At 38.6% G+C, this 23918-nt stretch overlaps 1 protein-coding gene across 4 annotated transcripts in view; it reads right to left on the bottom strand.

Annotated features, from left to right (window-relative positions):
• Positions 1–23914, bottom strand: part of RFX8 (regulatory factor X8) — a 264352-nt gene extending 240438 nt beyond the window's left edge. For 2 of the 4 annotated variants that reach the window (XM_040454061.1, XM_040454065.1), the window contains exons 1-3: positions 23441–23555; positions 23009–23148; positions 17633–17728 (exon numbers count right to left, since the gene is read on the bottom strand). The gene's annotated coding sequence lies outside the window, so the exon portion shown is untranslated. Of the gene's footprint in view, positions 1–17632; positions 17729–23008; positions 23149–23345; positions 23556–23842 lie in introns of those variants that run through there. The other 2 variants (XM_040454062.1, XM_040454063.1) reach the window with 2 other exon arrangements.
• Between the last annotated feature and the right edge of the window lie 4 nt (positions 23915–23918).

A 23918-nucleotide genomic window follows, 5' to 3' on the forward strand; every position in this document is an offset into this window, starting at 1 on the left:
TTGAACCACCTTTATTTTTTTTTGTGGGTGTTTTTGTTTTTGTCCCCGGGGGGGCGGATATTTTTATTGTTCCCCCCCCCCCCCCCCCCGCAATTTGAAATGTCACGTTGGTCCTTAAAATAAATTTCCATCTATAAACAGATTTTTTTTTTTTTCTATTTAGCCCTACATGACTGTCATCCTGCCTTAAATGTTATGGTTTTGCAGTCTATTTTGCCATCAATCAGGGAAATTCCCCTTTCATTGTCCTTATTTTCCAATATATATATATTTTTTTGTTCTTGTTGTTTCCTCTTCCTGATGCACTTCAGAATCAGTTTGCCATGTTTCACGTAAATGGCCAGCCTGAAATTTTTTTGGAATTATTTTGAACTCAGACAAATGGGAACACTGACATCTTAAAAATACTGAATCCCTTGGTTTAAGAACAAGATTTGCTGTTTCATTTATTTAGGTATTTTATTTTTTACTTTTTAAAAAGTTTTATGCTGTTTTCATTTCATTATTAGTCAATTCTAAGGCATTTGTTGTTGCTAACATGAGTTTTCTTCCCATGGATTTTTAAATTACTTAACGTGTATACAGGAAACCATGGATTTTTGTGCATTGCTCTCTTACTGAACCCTTTCTGTTTTAACAGTTTTTCTACTGATTCTCTGGGATTTTCTAGATAGACCATCATACCGTGTCCAGACAATTTTTCCTTTTTTGCTCCTGATATCTTTATCCCTTACTTCCTTTCCTGGCTTAATTTATTGGAATATCCAATAGGATATTAAATTGTAGTGGTAACTAGTGTCCCTGTATCTTCCTGACTTTTTAGAGGGTATACTATTATCTCACCATTACATATAATGTTTACTGAAGGAAATTTCTTTCTTTCTCTAATTTGCTCAAAAGTGATGTTGAAATTTAAACAAAATATTGTTTTACATTTGAAACAATTACATTGGGTTTTTTCTTTAAATTGTAAATGTTGAATTATAATAATAGATTTCTTTTTTTTTTTTAATTTTCCATGCATGGTTATCTTTTTTCCATGCTTTTATTCAGTTGAAAACAAAAACTGAGCCTCACATTAGCATTTTATATATTTACAGAAGAAATAGACATTTTTTTAAAGTTTATTTATTTTAAGAGAAAGAGAGAGCAGGGGAAGGGCAGAGAGAGAGGGAGAGAGAGAATCCCCAGCAGGCTTTGCACTGCCAGTGTGGAGCCCAGTGCAGGACTCAAACCCAGGGAACTATGAGAACATGACCTGAGCTGAAATCAAGAGTCGGATGCTTGACCGACTGAGCCACCCAGGTGCCCCAAGAAACAGACTTTTAAAAGTATCATTATTATAAGGATAAAAAGCTGATTCCTCATAGATTCAGGTTTTTTTTTTTTAACTTAAATTTTAGTTAATAGTGCAATATTGGTTTCAGGAATAGAATTCAGTGATTCATCACTTACATACAACACCCAGTGATCAACATAGGTACCCTTCTTAGTACCTATCACCCATCTAGCCCAGCCCCCACCCACCTACCTCCATCAATCCTCAGTTTGTTCTCTATTGTTAAGAGTCTCTTGTGGTTTGTTTCCCTCTCTTTTCTTTTTTTCCCCCTTCCCATGTGTTCATCTGTTTTGTTTCTTAAATTCCACATATGAGTGAAATCATATGGTATTTGTCTTTCTCTGATTGACTTATTTGCAGTGACGTGGATGGAACTAGAATGTATTATAATAATGGATTAAAAAAATTTTTTTTTAAGTTTATTTATTTTGAGAGAGAGAGAGTGAGCGAGCAGGGGAGGGGCAGGGAGAGAGGGAGAGAAAGAACTACAGGCAGGCTCCATGCTGTCAGCACAGAGTCCGACATGGGTCTCAAACTCACGAACTGTGAGATCGTGACCTGAGCTGAAACCAAGAGTTGTACACTTAACCAACTGGGCCACCCAGGGGCCCCAATAATGGATTTCTTAATATTGAACTAGCCTTATGTTTCTAGAATAAACCCTACTTAGTCAAATACTTTAGAATTAACCTTTAAATACACTGGTAAACTCCATTTGTTAGTACTTTTGCATCTATATTTTAAAATGATGTTCTTTTATACTTCATTATTTATTAAGTTCTGTCCAATCAGGTTTATATTAGCTTCGTAGATGACTTAAGAAACTTTCTTTTGCTACCTCTGGAACCTTTAAATGTCCTAAAGATCTGAGAAAATTTTCCTGTAACTGAGACAAATTACTTTTTCATTTTTTAATGTTTTATTTATTTATTTTGAGAGGCAAGGAGGGGTAGAGAGAGAGGGAGAGAGAATCCCAAGTAGGCTTCTTGCTTAGCATGGAGCCCAATGCAGGGCTTGATTCCACAACCCTGGGATCATGACCTGAGCTGAAATTAAGAGTCAGATGCTAACTGAGCCACCCAGGCACCCCTGAGACAAATTGCTTTTTAAAGATTAGTCTCTCAGTCACTTTAATTTCTTCTATAGTGACTAGTCTATTTTGTTTTCTAGCTTTTTAAAAGTCATTCTGGCTCCCATATTCATTGCAACATTATTCATAATAGCCAAAATGTGGAAACAACCCAAGTGTCCATCAATATATAAATGAATAAACAAAATGCAATATATACATACAATGAGATATTCACCCATTAAAAAAACAATGAAGTTGTGATACATGCTACAACATGGATGAGCCTTGAAAGTATGCTAAATGAAGTCAGTCACAAAGAAGCAAATCCTGTCTGATTCTACTTTTATGAAATATCTAGAAGAGGCAAATTCTGAGACAGAAAGCAGATTAGAGGATACCAGGGGCTAGGAGAGAGGGGGAATGGGGAGTTATTCACTGGTTACAGAGTTTCTGCTTGGGGTGATGGAAAAGATTTGGAAACAGAGTGATGAGGGTTGCACAACAATATGAATATAATGAATGCCTCTGAATTGTATGCTTAAGATGGTTAAAATGACACATTTTGTGTTATCTATGTTTTATCACAATAAAAAATTTTAACCCATATAAAGTGTTTTTGTTTAAAAAAAAGGTCATTTTTGGTAATTTATATTTTCCTAGAATATTTTCTCTTTCTCTAGATGATTAAATTTGTTGGTATGAATTTCTAGTTTTATCTTGTCCTTAATTTTATTTATCTTTCTCTTTTAATTGTACAAGCTTGCCAAAAGCTAATCTATTTTATTGTTTCTTTACCCCTCTTCCTTCCAAGAACTAGCTTTTGCTTCTATTGATGAAATATGTTTTTTCCTTTCCAATTAATTCTTCCTATTAAATTCACAAGTTTCTTTTTCAAGAATTATTTCATTGTCCTTTTTAACTTCCTATTTTTGTTGTGTAGTCCCCCTGCTGTCCTTTATTTCAAAATAATTCACAATTTCAGTGAAAATTTATTTTTTTATATTAGGGGTTAAACATTTTAAACAATGTTACAACAAACTGATTTTTTTTTTTTTGGCTACCCTTTTGTTATTGCTCATTTCTAATTTTACTGCCTTACAGCCAGAGAATGTATCCTGTACATATAATTTGTACTTCTTATTTTATTTATTTTTTGAGAGAGAGCTTGCACACATGCATGCATGCACATGCGTGAGTGGGGTAGGGGCAGAGGGAGAAGGGGAGACAGAATATCAAGCAGGCTCCAGGCCCAGCCTGAGGCTGGACGTGGGGCTTGATTTCAAGATCATGACCAGAGCTGAAATCAAGAGTCGGAGGCTTAGCCCACTGAGCCACTCAGGTGCCCCTGATTTGTACATTTTAAACTGTATTGAGATTTTCCATGTGGTCGGATTCACAGTGGTATCCTGAGGTTAACAGAAAAGAATGCATGTGAACAAACACGCATGTATGTGTAAATATATATATGTGTGTTAGTAGTTAATTCTACTATTCAAATCTCCCACAGAAATACAGACTTTTTTTGTCTGTTTAATATTTCAATTTCTGAGAAAAGTATCTTAAAATGTTCCACCAAGATTTTGGATTTTCATTTTTTTGCATATTTGCATACATATTAAGGTTGTGTTATTAAGAGAGCAAAGATTTATGACAATATGTTTTCTTGGCAGATAGTGCTTTCTACCATTATGAAATATCTTTTCTCATTCCATCTAATACCTTAGTCTTAAATCTTATTTTGTCTGGTATTAATATTGCCATACTTATTGTCTTTATTTTTTAACCTGTATAGCTTTTCATTTAAATGAGTATATGGTTTTACAGTAATTTTAGAAGACTTATAGTAAAATGAACTCCTTGACTCACCCCTCCCACTCTGATTTTCTCTCCGTTGAGACAACTACTTATTACTTTCATTGTTCTTCTGATAATTGCTTCCACGTTTCTAAGTAATAACTTTTCCCACTGCTATCTCTTGGTTTTTTAGTTTTAGGTTTTATCTGTTTCCTGTTGTAGAATGTTACTATTTAGCTCCCTTACATGACTCCATCACATTCCCATTTCCATTCGCCACATCCTCCCAAAACAGTTATAATTTTTGGTTAGGTCAATATCCAATATTCATTATGATACTTATGAAAGTTATTTAGCATATTGTGATTATATATCCTTCTAAGTATAACTTTTTATTTTCCCTGGAGTTAATAAATTTCCCTCTTTGCTTGGTTAAGTACCTATCACTAATTCATTCCTAACGTTTCACCAGGAGTGTACATCTCCCATCCACATCACAGTCTTCTGTCTGCCCTTTTGTGCCATTGGTTGATCTCAAGACCTGCTGCATTGCTGTCCTCCTTGGACTTCTCTGTATCTTCACCCTGAGCATTCCCTTGATCATTCTCCCGTGTTTTTATTACCAATTTAATTCATTATTCCCTCCTTTTGTTTCCCTTTCCTTTCTCTTTCCCTTCCCTTTCCTTTTTAAAAATGAATTAATTAATCAATTTTTTTACTCCCTTATTTTGGTGGAGCATATCCAAAGCTTCTTAGGACAGGAGACATAAGGGTAACCTGTCAGAAAATGTCTTTATTCTACTCTTGTATTTGATTGATAGTTTGGGGGGTATGTGTAGAACTCTAGGTTGAAAATCATTTTTCTTCAGGATTTTGAAAGCATTGCTAGTTTCTAGACTTGCTGTTGAGATATGTGATGCCAGTGTGATTCTCACTCCTTTGTGGCCTGTTTTGTTTCCTGAAATCTTTTAGGATTTTTCTTTTGTACTGAGTACTCTGAAATTTCACTAAGAGTTGCTTTGGTATGAATCTCTTTTCATCCACTGTGCTGGGCACTAGTTGATGCTTTCCATCTAGAAATTCATGTCATTTATTTCAGGGGGATCTTTTTTGAGTTGATAATTTGATAATTTCTTTTCCTTCATTTCTCTTGGAAACTCCAATTTCTCAGGAAAATGAAACTGCTAGACTGATGCATTGATCCTCTATCATTTCTAGTTCATTTTCATCCTTTTTCTTACTCACGCTCATCATTACTTCTACTTTCTAGGAGACTGTTTCAAATTTATCTTCTCATTCTTTCATTTTTTCATATGTGCTATTATTTTAACTTCCAAGACAACTTTTGAATGTTCCCTTGTTTGTAGTCTCTTGTTTTCTTGTTTTCATAGATACAATTATCTTCTTTTACTTCTCTGGACACATTGCTTTGTTTTGCTTCCTAAGTTTCTTGTACTTCTCCAATATTTCTGTCTCCCCCAAATTTCATTTTTCTCTTGTTGATTTTTGATTTGTTTTCTGCTTATATGTGGAGGCTTTCTTGGAATATCTGGTAATCCTTAGATGATCTTTCATAATCAAGAGCAAGTCACTTAACAGCTTACTTGCAAGGCCCCTATGTGTGGATGTGGCTTGTTTCTTAGTGGGTATGCTATTAAGGAGATCTGTCTGGGCAGTGTAGTTGGAGGACCCCCACCATCAATATCTGAAAGTCTTTCTCTTAGACTAATCAGATTCCTGACTAGTCATGCCTGTGTAATAGTGCAGACTACGAGCATTCTTGGAGCCAAATGGAGGAAGGAGACCAGGGGCTTTCACTTTATACTACCTTATGGTAGCATTTCCCTTAAGCTTACTGTACTTAGTACGGTTACTCATTCCTCACCTAAGCCCTGAGTCCAGGCTTACTCTAGTTCATTCTCGCTCTAGCATTATGTAGAGGTGGGAAGTATAGTTGGAGATCTAACTACACTATAGATAAACTTCAATCAATAATCCTATTTTTAGCCTTACATATACCCCACCTTCCATAGTCAGACTGGTGCTGGTGACTCCTACTTTTGAGCCTTCCTGATACTCTGTGTCTGTGGTACAAAGTTGTCTACTTCTGGGTTCTTCCCCCACTGCCGAACAGGCATGAGTTTTTTGTTTTGTTTTTGTTTTTTTAATCATTTACCAATTAGATGTCTAACTGCTTTCCTTTCCCCAAGATGTTGCTTCATGACTTTGTCTTTACAGATCTATGTCTATATATTTTAAAAGTTCCCTTTAGGGGTGCCTGGGTGGCTCAGTCGGTTGAGCGTCCGACTTTAGCTCAGGTCATGATCTCACGGTCCGTGAGTTCGAGCCCCGTGTCGGGCTCTGTGCTGACTGCTCAGAGCCTGGAGCCTGTTTCCGATTCTGTGTCTCCCTCTCTCTCTGACCCTCCCCCGTTCATGCTCTGTCTCTCTCTGTCTCAAAAATAAATAAACGTTAAAAAAAAATTAAAAAAAAAATAAAAAGTTCCCTTTACTATAACTTTAGTGGGTTTTTAGTTGGAAGTGGCAGCATCTTTAATCCATCATATTTACTCAATATTCCCCATTTATTTTCACTAGTATTTGCTTGCCCTATCTTGTTTTTTGTACTGTTCTTGTATTTTCCAACTTTAAATCTGTTGTTTTGTTCCAGGTGTCTCTTACAGTAATAATTAGAGCTAATATTTATTGAGCACACTACTTTTTAGGCATTTTAAATATATTATACATGTACTGAGGTACAGATATTATACATGCTTTATCTCATTTAATACGCATAACAATACTATGAAATAAGTGGTATATACTATTCTTATGTTCACTTTACATGTACCTACTAAGTAGTGTACCCAAGATGGAAATCCATAGCCTGCACTAGTGTACTAATTACTGTAATACTAGTAATGGCATCTAGATTTTTAAAATCCATTAGTGCCTTTGTCCTTTAACAGGGGAATTTCAACCCATCATCTTTAACATGTATGAAATATGCTCTTACTATGTGCAGTAAATTATTATAAAAATAATATTATTAGTAAAAATTCACTTTCTTTTCCATCTCTGATGTTGGGTTTTAGCCAATTGAATATTTGTGGCCTCTCTCTCCTTTTCCCTCGGCCATGAACACAGACACATCTCAGATAAGGCTGCTCCCTAATTTTAGGTACTAGAATGAGAAAAAACATGGAACACACCCACAGCCTGAAATAGAGTCATACCCAAGCTATGACCATCATGAAATGTGAGCTGGAAATTAATGTTTACTGTTACAATCTACTGAAATTTTTGAGCTGTTTGATACAGCATCTTTTATCTTCTGCATCTATAAAAACTTTTCTTTTGCTGATGTACATTCTTCAATATTATCTTTCTAAGACCTGTGGAATACAGACTTTCTTAATTTTAAAATGTCTTTATTTTGACCTCCCACTTGAACATTAGCTTGGCTAGGCATAAAATTTAAAGTTGGAAGTAATTTTAATTTGGAATTTTGAAGTTAGTTTTTAATTTTTGGCCAATATCCCCCTGTACCCCATGTCTATTGTTTCTAATGTTGATTTGAGTTTCATTCCTTTATAGATAACCTGTTTTATTTCTAGAAGTTTTAGGAATTTCTCCTTATTCTTGGAATTTTAAAATTTTAAGATGACTTTTCTGGATTATTTTTCCTTTTTTTCTTGCTCAATACAAAGTGGGCTCTTAAATCTGAAAATTCATATTTTCCATCACTTCTGGGAAATTTTCTTCAATTATTTTTCTGAATATTTCTTCCTTTCTTTTGTCTCGGTTACCTTTAGAACGCCTGCAGGAAAAATGTGCAATTCTCTGTCTTCCATGCTTTGTATCTCATAATTGTACTTTGTATCTCATAATTGACCATTGTCATTACTTTATCCTTTAGAACTACATTGAGGGAGAATTTCTTGGTTGATCTTATACTTTCAGTTGAATCCACTCTTCTACTTAGCCCAATTATTTAATATTTAGTTCATAAATTATTACAAAGTATTAAAGTCAAGATTCAAATCCAGAGTCTGTGCTGTTAACTACCACATTACTAGTAAATGGTATTTTTTTTTCTTCAATGTAATTGGAGTCTTTGTCCTTTATTAAATAAATTTTAACCCACCTACATTTATTGGGATAATTGACATGTACAAATGTACTCTTATCAGCTTAAGGACATGAAAACCTTTAAATTTTCTCTGAGGATATAATTTATAAAGTATTTCTTTTTCCTTTCCTACGTTAAGGTTATTTACTTGGGGTTTGTTTGTGTCTTTTTTTTTTCTTCAATGTGATTCTGATGCCTTTCTTTTCTCAATGTTTTTTTTTTCCCCACAAATAACTAGGTTAATCTTGGCTTTTTGCATTCATATTTTAGAGTCCCTCTTCATCTGTCATTTAATGTTTTGATTAGAATAGTCTGCCTCCTTCTGATTGTGAAGAAGGATCAGGATCTGGGATTAGGCTGGCATAAGAAGCTTGTCTTCTGGATCTTTCTCCCTCCCTCATTTGTTCTCTAGAGTCCTAGCCCCATTACCTATGTGGTCCCCCATGCTAAATCTCCCACTTAGGAGAAGGATTCTTGTACTTGGGAAGCAAATATGGAGTCAACTCTTTCTACCTCTTTCTTCTGTCCTCCAATGTCCCTATGAAGATCTAGAAGCACTTCAGAGTCCACCTGTTTCCTTCTTTAACCCCAACATGATGAATATTTCTCTTTTGAATGCAGTTCTAAAGGTTTTAACCTAGGGACACACATTGCTGTCACCACTGGATGTACGGTGAAAGAAGGGGAAGGGAAAAGACTGTTCAAAATATAGTTATTTAACTTACTGCCCTCACAACTGTTTGAAAGTCCAGGCTTGTTCTTTGTATTCATTTATGCTGAGTGTTGAGAAATTTTAGAATTGCTTATGTGGCCATGAATTTTAAACAGGATTTTCCTTTTCTTGTTTTGCCATCAACTCAGTCCTATTCACCCTTTGTCTTCTAGGAATTCCTAAAATTTCTGGAGTATGAAATTTTTCTTTCTTGTGTTTTTGTGTTGCTATTGTTCTGTCTTAGTTATTTCTTTTTTTTTTTAATTTTTTTAAGGTTTATTTATTTTTGAGAGAGATAGAGATAGAGTGCTAGCAGGAGAGGGCAGAGAGAGTAGTAGACACAGAATCTGAAGCAGGCCCCAGGCTCTGAGCTGTCAGCACAGAGCCTAATGTGGTGCTCAAACTCACGAACCATGAGATCATGACCTAAGCCAAAGTCAGATGCTTAACTGACTGAGCCACCCAGGTGCCCCTCTTTTAGTTATTTCTTTAATGGAGGGAGGGATAAAATATAACTTTAGCTCTTCATTTAGCCAACGATTCAGTCCTTCATTTTAAAAACACATTTTTAGTCCCTTAAACAAAGTAAGGAAAGGGAAAAAGATACATTTGTGGGTAAATTGCTTCTTCATAGCCACTTCCAACAGGCTTGAGTGAGGGACCTTTATCATAAGTCTTATAGTCCACACCCACTGGAGACTATGATGCTTGGCCAAATCAGTTAACTACTTTTTGAATTTTTTGGTACACTCTCCCTTTTGGTTTTCACTTGCTCCCTTCCCTCAATCCACCTTTCACTTAACTTGAATATGCAGAGTTGTCAAGTAGTCTATTTTCTCCTATCAAGTAGTCTATTTTCTCCTAGATAGAAAATCATCTAAGACATTAGTCTGTATTAAAATGTTAGGAATTTAATATATTTTCCTCATCAGTAATATATGTACTTTTAAAATGATGAATAAAGGAAAGCAATTCTCATCCTAAGGGCTTGCTATGAGCTGAATGTGCCCTCCAAAATTCATGTGTTGAAATACTAATGCCCAATGTGATGGTATTAGGAGGTGGGGCCTTTGGAAGGCAATTAGGTCATGAGGGTGAAGCCTTCATGAATGGGATCAGTGCCTTTACAAAAAGACATGAGAGAGCTTGCTTCTGCTCTCTCTACTCTTTCTGCTTTGAGGATACAATGAGAAATCAGTGGTCTGCAACCTAGACAAGGTCCTCATCGGAACCTGACCATGCTGGTGCTCTAATCTGACTTCCAGCCCCCAGAACTGTGAAAAACAAAGTTCTAAAAAATTTCTGTGGTTTATAAGGTACCCAGTTTATGGTATTTGGTTATAGCAGCCTAAACTAAGATAGGGGTAAATAGGCAATGGTGGCACTTCAGATATTTCAGAGACAAAGCTCTTGAAAGCATAATTTTCAGACCATTGCCACTTTGTCTATTCATAAATATATAAATGGAATACTCCAGCAGCTTTAACCAAGTGTGCAATGTGAACTGCTGACAGTCATTTATTTTCTTTCTTAGTCCTCTACAGTAAAAGACAGTAATAATGCTTATTATTACTATTTTGAACAAAAGTCAGTGTAGTCCCCTGAATATTTGCTGGAGGTAGCTGGTTGGGTATTTGTAAATGGGCACCTTTGGAAAAGTGGAGGGTATGATGGGTGAGTGTGCAAGGGAGGGATTTCGTTTTTACTTCAATGTCTTCTGACATCTCTACAGAAATAGCGCAAAGACAACAATAATTTCCAAAAGCCCTCCTCCCTGCTTTGTGATCTGTCATGTCAGGAATTTCCTTGGAAGGAGAGAACTCCACTGCATACCTGTGGTTGGGAGGATTCATCCACACTGAAGGGGTCACTCTATAGAGCAGGGTCCACTCACTGGGGTATGTACATGAAATAGGTTAATTATTTCTGACAACTGCCCCTAATAATTGGATCCCCCTTACACTGGTGGCAAGGATCTTATGGTCTTGTCCAGATTCCATACCTTTCCTGCCACTTTTGGGTTTTTAACAACTCCCTTGATTTTCACTTAATTGCTTTGATTAGCTTGGACTAAAGAGCTCTGATCTATCCTCCTTAATTTGAGGTTCTTTCTACTTAACCATTTTGATTCCTGTCCAACACATCAGTGTTTCTTTTAAACTGAGGTATAACACATACTAATCTTAAAGTGTACACTAAGATGAATTTTTACATTTGTATACAACCCAACCAGCCAGATTAAGTTATGGACTGCTAGCCATGACTGGCTAACCTAATGGTTTTACTATTATTAAGTTTAGAATGAGTGAGCATATCACTGTAGTGTCACATGATATAAAATGAAAAAAAGTTGCACAATCCCATCACAGTTTAGAATTAGAAAAGTCAAGATAACAGATTTGCTATAATACTACTATCTTTGCATGCTTTTTCTAGAGCTATCTATGTAGGAACACCATGCAAAATATATTTTTAATATTGAACATGTTATAACATGCAAATTAAAACATAAAATATTAAAGCCTCTGTGTTAGCCACACTTTTACTCATCTTCTCCATCAGAGTCAGTTTCAGGGTTCAACATGTTATTCTCTATTTTCTCCTGGGTGCCCACAAGTTATTTTAGATTCACAGAGGCACCTAAACCCACATAATAACCAAGTCCCTGCAAATCTACATCTAGAACTTACTTTTTAAAAAAAATATTTTATTTTTAAGTAATCTCTACACCTAATGTGGGGCTCGAACTCACAACCCCAAGATCAAGAGTGGCATACTCTATCAACTGAGCCAACCAGGTGCCTCTACAACTTAACTTCTTTTACAAATTGTCTCATGCTTTCAATTCCTGCCCCAGTTTAATACTGTGTAAGAGAAGTGAGTATTTGGTAAAGTTTAAATCGTGTGCATGTGTGTGCGTGTAACATTAAATACATCTGAAATATATTGGCAAACCTGGGACTACTCTCTTTTAGTAGGTTTGTTTTTCTTCATTTTTAGTGAATTTAAGTGTGCATCATACATGATGATCCTTGGCTTTCCAGTTTCGACATTCCAAAATGGTGTACAGATTCACACTTGGGGTTGAGCCTGTTTGCCCTTGTTCAAACCAACAAACTGGGCATTGTTTTTGCACCATCATTCAGAGCTCTAAATAGTTGTCAAGAATGTGTAACCAGACATGTAATTACCCAAAGTGCCCTTTTTCAGACCCCATGTTAACTAAGTGCATTCCCCTCATTTCTCACATTTACCAGGCTTGTTAGTGTCTCAAGATTGCTAGCCCAAAAGCTCAGAACTATCTGTGTCTAGGGCAGCATCTATTGGCTGGAATTCAGCAAATGTAGAAGAATAAAGATAATTACTTGTAGAGCAAGTTCAAGGGTTCCTTAATATAATACCAAGTTACTTCCACCTGTCGAGTGACAGAATCTTTTACATAAAGGATTTTCTCTTGGAGAGAGGCAGCCTGATGTAGGAGAGTAGGACAAGTTAGACACGGTCTAGGCTTCTCTGCATAAAGTGGTGTGACCTTGAATAAGTCAGTACCCTCACCTAAATATGACCATCATTCTCTGAAAAATGCCAATAGTCATAAAGCTGTATCATTCCAAGGATGTTACAAAGATCAGAGGAAATACTGAGCAGGAAAACCCTTTGTTAACTAGTAAATGTCCTGCAATCTTTACAACTGCTTTATTTATTGAGAAGCAGTCGTTTCATGCTTTCTAGGGACCACTGAACTCATAGCCTTGAACAGGCAGTGTACATCCTCTGTTCCAGCCCTTCTCTGTAGAGTGAGGGTCCTCCTTGGACCCCACTGGGAGATATCAGGTGGCTACCCATAAGGTATGTCTTGAGAAGTGATGGATGATCTACATTTCCCCACAATACCTCCTGTACTAGAGCCTGTATTGGAACTTGAAATACCCACTTTGAAACCTCCCCATCTCATAATTTGGCAGAGCCTTTTTAGAGAGTGACAAAATCTACCAAGAACTTTAAAAATGTTCATAGTCTTTGATTTTGCAGTTCCACTCCCAGGGATTTATCTTGAGGAAATCCTAGCATGTGTGCTATTTAAAATAGTGACTGATTAGAAATAACCAAAGTACCCAACACCACATGATTGGTTAAATAAATTATATTACAGTCAATGCAGCCATTAAAAATTAGATTGTAACAGAATATTTAATGATGTTGAAATGTTCCTAATATATGAAGTGAAAAGGAGGTCACCTAACTGTACAATTCTGATTATATTAAACACACACTCCCACACACATGCACACCCACACATGTGTTTGCTTAGAAAAACAAAGTAAATATATTAAGTGTTAATGATTATTGGTAAGGATTATTGGTTAATTTTGTATTTTAGTATTTTATTTTATATTTCCCCGTATTTTCTTCAATGAATACATATTATATTTATAATCAGAGAAGGTAATTTTTTTAAGTTTCTTTTGCATTAGAGAATTAAGTCTTCAAAAACTTGGTAAAAATGTGTAAGTTACCTAAAACTTACTGGCCAAAAGCATAAGTTGTCCATGTGAATCTAGTTTTTAATCCTGGATTTGCTACGTTCTAAATGTGCAATCAGGGCCAAATCACTTAATGTTTCTACATCTTGGTTTTCCTTCTACGACATGGGGATAGCAAAAGTGTCTGCTACTCAGGGTCATTGAGGATGAAATAATGTAGATAAAGTCCTGGCACACGGTGAACACCCAATAAAGTAGGGCTATTACTACTACCAGTAGCAGTGCTGGGAGAGCTACTACATTCTGCTGCACACTACCCCTGTGACATCATCACAGGTAGTGTATCAGTCTGATTTGTAGCTGCCTTCTTGCAGAGTAGAGAAGGGGAGTTGGGAGCAGAAAATGTTGAGGATTCAGGGGCCTCAGAGCTCTGCACTCAGTGGGGAGAAGCGATATTCTTTTGCATCCAGATAAAATCCTTGAGAGCAAAAACTGCCCCACTTTAACTTTCCTGACTTACAATGTTCAGAGTAGCCCAATACCAGCTGCTGGAGGAACAACATATTCTAATTTCCTGACTTGTACATAGTAAAGTTTCATTGTATTGACAGAGTCTTGCATTTAATTTCCTTAGCTTTTTAGACACAAAGCATTCCTAACAAGAAATTGGAAATAAAAGGGAATAACTACACAATGGAATACACATGCTGATTTGAATATGTCACTGAATCTCATAAATACTCGTTAAAATACATGCATGGATGTAACAAGGGAAATAAATAGTTTTGCTTCCAAAAGCAATATGATCATACTTAGAAAATATAAAGAAAGTCATCCTCATTTTATCCATGCCACACTATATTCCCTTATTTATATTATTACATCAAGAAATTCTGTCAAACTTAGCAAAAGAGAGAGTTCTTTCAAAAAATTAAATAAACATGCTTAAATTTCAATTTAAAACAAGAAGCTATTTCTAGCAACGCAGTGGGAAAAAGTCACAAAGAATAGTTCAAAGCCAGTAAGACACTATTTTAAAACAGTTAGCTAATTTACAAATATCCCAGCCAAACTGGAGATTACTCAGTGCTGAAAAGTATTGCTTCTGGCTTTACAACAAGCAAATTAATATCTATTTGGACCATTTCTTCTTTAGTTTTCTTCTGCCTTTTCCCCCAGTCATCTGTTATATAATTGTAAAATGGTCTAAGAAATTTTTTTTTTATCTAACTTAAAGGTAATTCTTTATGGTGATTTACAAACTGAAGTCATTCATTATAATAAAGTCAGTCTATTTGAAAAATGAAAGTAACTTGTAGCTAATGGTTAGAAGAAAGTTTTGTGTGATTTTTAAATTTTGATGGATTTAATACAGTGCTACAAACTCAGTATATGCCTAATAAATACATGTTAGATAAGGAGAGGGATGGCAAGAGGGACGGTGAGGAAGTCAGAGCAAAAACTATCAAAACCACTGCTTTTCTAAACCATCCATGTGCTAAACTGGAAACCACTACATGAGGGTAAGAAAGAATAATAGTCTTCAACTTCTCTAAGAAATATCGAAATCATTAAATTACTGTTATAGGTTGAATTATGTTCTCCCCAAAAAAGATATGTCGAATTCCTAAACTCCAGTACCTCAGATTGTGTCCTTATTTGGAAGCAGGGTGGTTGAAGATATAATTAGTTAAGATATTGTCATCCTGGAATAGGGTGGACCCTTAATTCAATATGACTGGAGTCCTTTTGAGAAGTTGGCCATGTGAAGACACAGACAAGGAGAACGCCACATGATTGGACCTATGCAGCTGTGAGCCAACGAACACCAAAAACTGCCAGCAAACTACCAGGAGTGCAGGGAAGGACTGACTCTCCTACAGGTTTCAGAGGTAATGTTGCCTACCAATACCTTGATTTCAGACTTCCGGCCTTCAGATTGTGAGACAAAACATTTCTGTTGTTTTAAGCCATCCAGTTTGTGATATTTTGCTAGGGAAGCCCTAGAAACTAATACAATTACTTTATTTCATTTTCTTTCAAAATTTAAGTTTGTATTTTTTTTTAAGTTTATTTATGTATCTTGAGAGAGACCAAGAGAGTGCAAGTGGGGGAGGGGCAGAGAGAGAGGGAAAAGTCTCTAGCAGGATCCACGCTGTCAGCACAGAGCCTGGCCATGGGGCTCGAACCATGCAGCCGTGAGATTGTCACCTGAACAAAAACTAAGAGTTGGATACTCAACTGACTGAGCCACCCAGGTGCCCCTAAGTTTGTATTTTTTAATTCATAAAATAGATATGCTGCTAAAGGGAATTTGTAGAATCATTTCTTGAAAGGAAAAAAAAATGTCACAGTTTTGTCAGCCAAAAAGTACTAAAATTTGATGTATTTCCTCCCAATTTTTCCTTGGAATAGTTTTTAGCTTTTGTGCAGCTATGACTATAATCTCATACAAACTTATAGTGATATTTTCAATTAGCATTACAACATACATTTCTCTATTATTACAGACTTTTCATAAACATTCTTTAAATTTGTCAATATAAGCAGTGTTGCCCAGATTATTGTTTGTAACTCTATTTTATAATTCTCCTGTTTTAACTTTTTCAATCATTCTTTTGCATCGACTCTGAGAAATTAAAAATGATCATCTCATCAACCTCTCCATAATGTGCTATGTGAAAAACAGGAGGTAGGTTATTTAGTAAAAAACAGGCTGTCAAATAGACCCTAATAGATCACAGTCACACTTATAGACAGGAATCCTCAGATCTGTGTAGAAGATGTAGTAGGAGAGTGAAACATTTGATAATAATGAACCAGTTCGTGAATATTTGGTCTCATGCACCAGTCTGGGTGCTCTAACCACCATGACAATGCAGCTTCTGGTAGTATCGAATACAGACCCTAGGTTTCCTGATTCCCACTCCTGCATCATTTCTACTCAGGTCATAGCCATGATTTAAAAATGCCTAATGTGCTGCTTAGTTTTGAACTCAGCATAAACCTATCTAACAGATATCTGTGTCATATTATCGTAGAAATCTTGGTTCTAAGTATACCTTCGCTTGAGATTTGTAAACTTTTCTTAGCCATGGAAATCTTGTCTTCATAAACTGTTACTCATATTCCCAATTTATAAAGCATAGAAAAGCAGAACCTGTGTGATGGCAGGGAAGCAGCAATAATCTCAGCAGCCCTATTACTAACTCCCTTGACCTCCTTTGGGATAGAGGCAGCCCCTGAACTGCCTCCAAGGAACCCTAAGGTTCAGAGGAACACTTTTTGTAAAAGAGAACACATAGTCTAGTTCTTTATCCACTTTGTGTTTAAAATGGCTATGCAGAAAGGGATTTTCTTTCTTTTAAAAAAATTTTTTTTAATGTCTATTTTTTTTTAGAGAGAGAGAGAGAGAGAGAGAAAAGGGGGGGGGGGGTGCAGAGAGAGAGGGAGACACAGAATCTGAAGCAGGCTCCAGGCTCTGAGCTGTCAGCACTGAGCCCGATGCGGGGCTTGAACTCATGAATCACGAGATCATGACCTGAGCCGAAGTCCTTGGACACTTAACTGAATGCGACACACAGGCACTCCAGAAAGGGATTTTCTTAAGGTCGGAAGTGTGTAAAGAATTAAGTTATGAAAAACAGCTTTTCAATTTTTTCCTAGACCACTGGTTCTCTCTTCTGAATGACTGTCTTGTTCCCAGTTCCTGGAAATTTCAAAATGGGCAGTGACATTTCTAACTTGGCTTATGTTGTAGCCTTTTCCAAAGTATTCCCTCTTTAATTCTTCTTGCCATCTATTGGTGCCCCATTTTCTCTTCATTTTGTCCTCTCTACATAATTGAAGAGCAAAGTTGTGATTCTAAAGATCATTTTTGTGTAGCACTTCTCCACAAACACTATTATAAATCTGAAGCCAGCTAATAATGATAAGTTCTAATGCAATAAAAGATGCAATTCTGTGAGGATAAGTGGTTTTTCTTTTTTGTGACTCTGATTTGCATTTCCAGGAGTGATAAAGACTTTATGCTGATCCAAACAAACTTTCTCATCCAGCTCTTCCTCTCCCCAACACCAGGGGCCCCACTCCCAACTAACCTCAAGGAGCTGTCTTTAGCCAACAATTAGGTGATCCAGATGATCCATGTCAGTCATCGCTGGCTTCTCGATCTGGTCCTGATGATTAGTTGGCCACTAAATATAGAACACAGACATAGATGAGAAGATGAAAATGACAATTATATTTGTTCAAAAGAATAAGAAAGGCCTCAAATTTTGTAATTCATAAATATGGCATTTGCAGTTCATAGTTTGTCGTCGGTAGGTCACCACTTAATCTTTTTTATAGAGCACACTTTATAGAGTATGGAATATTTTGAGAGTAGAATCACTATAATCAACTGAGAACTGCAAATCAATAGGACTGGCCAACTTGCACTAATGGAGCCTTGTGATTCATTAATTTTTAAAGGGATAAACTTGATTATGATTGAACTCCTCTTCAATGGAGGTTCTGATGCATACTGGCCAGGATCTGATCTATTTCAGTGGTGACATATTAAATAACTGAACATGAGAGAGGCCCATTGGTCTAGTCATTTCCTGAGATTTCACTGTAGAGGACACAAATATATGATCAAATATAAATAAAAACTGTTATCTCTTCAGCTAGCAGGACTACCTTGGTCTACCCTTGGCAGAGCCTCTGATTCCATTCACCAAACCCTCTATCAAAAACAGACATACTTGACAACTATTTAATGTCCCCAACCAGCTTCTCCTAACCACTTCCTATGGCTCACATCTTGATTTCTAAGGCTAGGGCTATCTCTGACTTCATTCTTGAGACCCCTTGAGGATTTTTTACATAAAGAACTTTTCACAGTGGAAGTTGATTGAAGCAATCCTTATATGCTTATTTGCAAAATACAAATTTACAAAAAGGCTAAGTTAAGGGACAGTAACCCCCTTCATATAACATTTCAAATAGGTTTTCTAGAACTAGCAAGTTCCTCTGTGTTTAAAACACTGTTCTGTTTTTTATTTTATTTTATTTTCAACGTTTTTTATTTATTTTTGGGACAGAGACAGAGCATGAACGGGGGAGGGGCAGAGAGAGAGGGAGACACAGAATCGGAAACAGGCTCCAGGCTCTGAGCCATCAGCCCAGAGCCCGATGCGGGGCTCGAACTCACGGACCGTGAGATCGTGACCTGGCTGAAGTCGGACGCTTAACCGACTGCGCCACCCAGGCGCCCCATGTTCTGTTTTCTAAATATACGTTTACAGAAAACTTTTCCTGAACTCATAAAGTAAGAGGAATCTACATTTTCTTTTTCTAGCTAGCTAGGTCCATCTAGCCCAGCTGCCCAGAGTAAAACCTGCTCTTTAACATACTCCTCACTGGCTCATCTCCATGTTTCACTTTTCCTTCTCCTTCACTTGGACTTACTGTGATCACCTCTCAAATAAACTCCCTGCACCAAATCTCTGTCTCAGGATGTCCTTTTTGGAGGTCTGAACTAAGAGAACTTCCTCATGACAGAAGTGACAACATCAACAGCCCTGGTAGCTAGGGTAGGATGTCTGTTTTGCCTGTGATCTGCTTCTTCTTTTGTTGCCCTTTGATCTGCTTCTGCATCCTACGCCTTCCATCCTGTTGTGCACTAGAGTAGTTGCTTCCTTTTAATTCAACTGATACACCAGTCAAAAAAGATTCTGACTCTACCAATGCTCAAAGTTGGCTTTTAAAGGGCTGAGCTTTGCTGCCAAATCTACAACATTCCACATGTTCCATTAACTTCCATTGCTCATAATCAACCCTCTTCCACTCTGGTTAAAAGGTATGAGCAGTTGTAGGACTGAGGCCAGGGTGATGATATAAATGTGAGTTTTTAAGGTCCTGAGAGGATCTTTCAATCATTTCAATCCAAGCCCTTAATCTCACATGTTAGAAAACTGAGAGACAGAGAGGGTAAGCATTTGCTTAACACTTTGTCTATCAGAGAAGAGGAACTTCGATCTCTGACTCCTAACCTATGCTTTTCCCTTTCTGGGATTTTCCTGAACACATTCCACCACTGCTTCCTTTGTTTGACTCAATTCCCCCTGCTCACTACCACTTCCATCATTTATTTCCAGTTGACCTAAGCCCTCACTGGCCCTGAGCCCTTAAGTTATAATCCAGTTTCACAGATCTTCTGCCCTTCTTGCCCTCATACGGAGGTTGAAAATTTCTACCAATATTTTTGCAACAAAGAAAAAACTATGAAATAAGTAAAGTGATATACAGGGAGTTGTCACTGATGAGCTCTTGCATAATTGAGTTCCCCTTGGGACTTGTGTGACTGGGTAACTGTCGTGTGGCCCATTGTACCCTGGGAAGATACACATTTGTATCTCATGGCCTGCTGAATACATGAGCATCTAACCAGCTTGGGGAGCTCTTGAAAGCCAAGGCTAGGCTGTTTCTCCCTTGACTTGACTGATAATCTGGCTTCTGTTTTTAACCTCCACATCACCCATGCTTTAGCTTTTCTGGTCCCACCTAACCTGTCTAGCTTTACCTCTCAGGGTCTTCTGAATCGAGTCTTCTGGCCCAGTGTGGCCAGGTTCCTAATTTTTCCAACTTCACATTCCTTGTCTAAGCAAGCTATATTTTCTTCCAGCCTAAAATGCCAAGTTAGCATTTATTTTCCAGATTATTATTTTGATTGTCTTTTTGGGTCGGTTTATTTTGTGGTCTCAAATAGATTCTTAGGAACAAGGGCCATGACTTAAGTCTACTTCTTGGTACCATACAGCATATGGCTTATTATGGACTGAATGCTTGTGTCCCCCTTGTGTTGAAACTCTAAGCCCCAGTGAGGCTATATTTGTATATGGGGCCTCTAAGGAAATAATTAAGGTTAAATTCATAAGGTCATAAAGGTGGGGCCCTGATAGAATAGGGGTGGGTGTCCTTATGAGATACCAGATAGCTTTTTTTTTTTTTTTTTTTCCCCTGTGAAAACCCACATGAGGACAATACTGAGAAGGTGGCCATTGCAAGCCAGGGAGAGAGCTCTCACCAGAACCCAAATCAGCTGGAACATTGCTCTTGGATTTCTAGCCTCCAGAACTTCGATACAATAAATCTCTGTTATTTAAGCCACCCAGTCTATGGTATTTTGTTATGGCAGCCAGAGCTAACATAGGACTGTTAAGATTGAGAAAATGGCCCTCACCCTCAGATCTCAAGCAGAGTTACAAGCTGGGTAGGTGTCGATATTTCTGTGTGAAAAGTTAACTAACTTCCCACAGAGTCCAAAACAAAACCTTCCTTTGTCACCACCAGTCAACAACTGTATCCTTTCCTGTGTTCCTGACAACACCGTCCCAAGTGCGAACAAAGCTCTAAGTCACAAGTAAATCTTTTATCTTCTTGTCTACACTAACTCTGGCATCCTATCAGATGCCAAGTCTTACGAGAGTCTACTGGCCCAAGACCTTGTATCTCCTTTTTCCAGGCCTTATTACTCTGTCCTGTGCTTTTGAGACGGCCTCTTAATGGTTCTTCTAATCTCTAGTCTTCATCTTATTGACAGAAGAGGAAACAAAGGCTCAGAATTTAAGTAACATGTTTAAGGCTGCACAATTGATAACAAACTAAGTTCAAACCTAGTTTAGTTTTGCCTCAAATCTAGCATACTTTCCACTAGACCTGTTTAATGTTCTTCGTATACAGCCAGAATTCATAATGTTCTGCCTTTAACTATAGCTATTCATGAGACTCTTATACCCATTATCAAATTGTAAGCTCTTCCTTATATCTCAGGCAATAGCTAAGCCAGCGCCTTGAACTGGGTAAGGTACTTCAAGAAAAGGTACTGAATTGAAAATGGAATGTAACCATCACAATGGTGACATGGGAAATAACAGTTTAGGAGAGACAGATTCAGGGAAAGCTTGTAGGAGAAGGAAGAGTTGGTTCCTGAGCTGTGCTTGAGGTGATGATGGAGAATCTGGCTAGGCAGAGAAGAAGTGGGTGATCAGAGGTGGGCCTCAAAATCATGAGTGAACCTGTGGAGGGAGGCTGGCTTGGGGTGGGGGGGCTGAGTTTCTGCAGTGGGTTCAGCTGTGCTCCCCAAGGAAGTCACTTAACTTCTTTACATGTTGGTTTTCTAATGTGTAATGTGGGAAAAATAAAAGTACCATTTGGGGTTAATGTGAAGAATAATGAGATTATGTACGGTAAATGCTTAGCACACTGTCTGAACCCAATATGTGTTACCTGATACTAATAATACTACTAAATATTAGTGGTAGTAATATGGTCTGAAGCATGTCATACACAGCAATCTAGCTCTTTGAGTAAATAATTTACACTCACAGATAATGCCATTGCAGTGAATAGATTAAAAAACAAAATCATTGAAACACTCTACTTCACTTCACAGGAACACTTTGGTTACTATGACTTTCCTAATCAATGGATTCCAGGAGTCCCTCAGAAGGGATTCTCATAGTTGAAAATCTTCAAGTCGTTGAGAGGCAGGAGAGTGCTAAACATATTCTGGGTAAAAGGTTAACTTGGCTGAATCAGAGTCTTAGCCTTTCTGAGTAGGCTGACCCAGTGAGAACCCCTATTCTACTTCCAGGCTGTGCTTTTAAGGAATTTAGCCACATTCCTTATCTTTTTTTTTTTTTTTCAACGTTTATTTATTTTTGGGACAGAGAGAGACAGAGCATGAACAGGGGAGGGGCAGAGAGAGAGGAAGACACAGAATCGGAAACAGGCTCCAGGCTCTGAGCCATCAGTCCAGAGCCTGACGCGGGGCTCGAACTCCCGGACCGCGAGATCGTGACCTGGCTGAAGTCGGACGCTTAACCGACTGCGCCACCCAGGGGCCCCAGCCACATTCCTTATCTTTCAGTACTTTGGTTTCCTCATCCTTGGATGAGGATGAGAATGTGGATAACAATGCATAAGGGCTATAAGACAGGTTAAATTGGGTCCTGTACATAAAGCATACATAACGGTACACAATGATGACAGTGATGTTTGTGAAGCCTGATTGTGAAGGGCCTTGGATTTTCATCCTGTAAGGCTTTTGTTCTCAAAATGTGATCCCTGTAACAGCAATGCTAGCATCATCTGACAACTTGTTATAAGTACATATTCTCAGGCCGATCCCAGACCCGCTGAAGGTGGGGTCAGCAATCAGTGCTTTTACAATCCCTCCTGGTGATTCCGACGCACTTCGGTTTCGAACCTGCTGTGAGGTAATAGGGAGCCATTGAAAGTTTTTGAACAATGGAATGGTGTGATGAAAATGGTCCTAGTGCGCAGACAATATATCCTTGTATAAGAGGCTCAAATTGCCTAACTACGGAAAAGCTTCCAAAGTTACTGTTAGAAGCCTGTTTATTGATCCTTAACGATCTTAGGCACAAACTGGGGTTAGCACTTAGGGCCCCAAGCACAGTGCTCACCTAATGAAGGAGGTAAGGAAGTCAGCGCACGGCAATTAAGAGAAGCTGCTTTGGATACTATTTCCACTGAAAGCCTTGGGACCGGGCGGCCAGGTGATGCTCAACGAATTCCGCCCCTACAAGCGTGTCACAAGCGTAGCCTGCAAGAAAGGAAAAGAAAACCTTGTAGGGAAACCGGAAATGAGGGTCTTAGGGGTATAGAATCTGGTGGTGGGGGAAGGGGATAGGATACGCGGGGGTAAGGAAAAAGGGCGGCCCCTCGTTGGCCGGGCTACACCCCCTTCCCGTCCCTTTAGAGCCCGGGCGCGGCCGGCGGGCGGGGCGGGACGGGACGCACCCCCTGCCGGAGACAAGGCTCCGTCAGCCTCTGTGCGTTTGGGGCCAGGTCGATCCTGTTCCGTTCTGTGAGCGCGAGGTGGGGCGTCTCCTCACCCTCGGCACCTCACCGAGGACATCCCGGTCCGTCTCGTCCCTACTCTGGCCCTTTCTACGAGCGCCGCGCCGGCCGGTAGCCGCATCCCGGCCGCTGTCCGCGCTGCCCGCCGGCCGGCCATTGTTCGGGCCCCACCCCTGCTGAATATTCACGCCGAGCGGGCGGCTCGCCCCGCGCCCTCCCCAGCGGGGCTCGGGCTGGGAGTGCGTTTCCGCTCGTTTTTCCTGCCGGAGAAGGAGAGGGGGAGCTGTTTTCTCTCTCCTCAGAATATATTTTCGGTGTCCCGTTTCTCCTCCTCCCTCGCCGCCGCCGCCCCCTCCCTCCCCGCCTCCCTCCCCGCCTCCCTCCCCGCCTCCGCCCCCGCCTCCCGGGTTATCTTTGTCTCGCTGCCTCGCGCTCACTCGCTCAACTCTCGGCGGCGCCGCGGCCCCACGCTCCGGGCCCGTCCTCTAGGCGCGCGGCGCGGGGCGCGGGCGC

The sequence above is a fragment of the Herpailurus yagouaroundi genome, unplaced genomic scaffold (genome assembly GCF_014898765.1).
Source record: "Herpailurus yagouaroundi ecotype Mexico unplaced genomic scaffold, PumYag 210, whole genome shotgun sequence".
Classification (NCBI taxonomy): domain Eukaryota; kingdom Metazoa; phylum Chordata; class Mammalia; order Carnivora; family Felidae; genus Herpailurus; species Herpailurus yagouaroundi.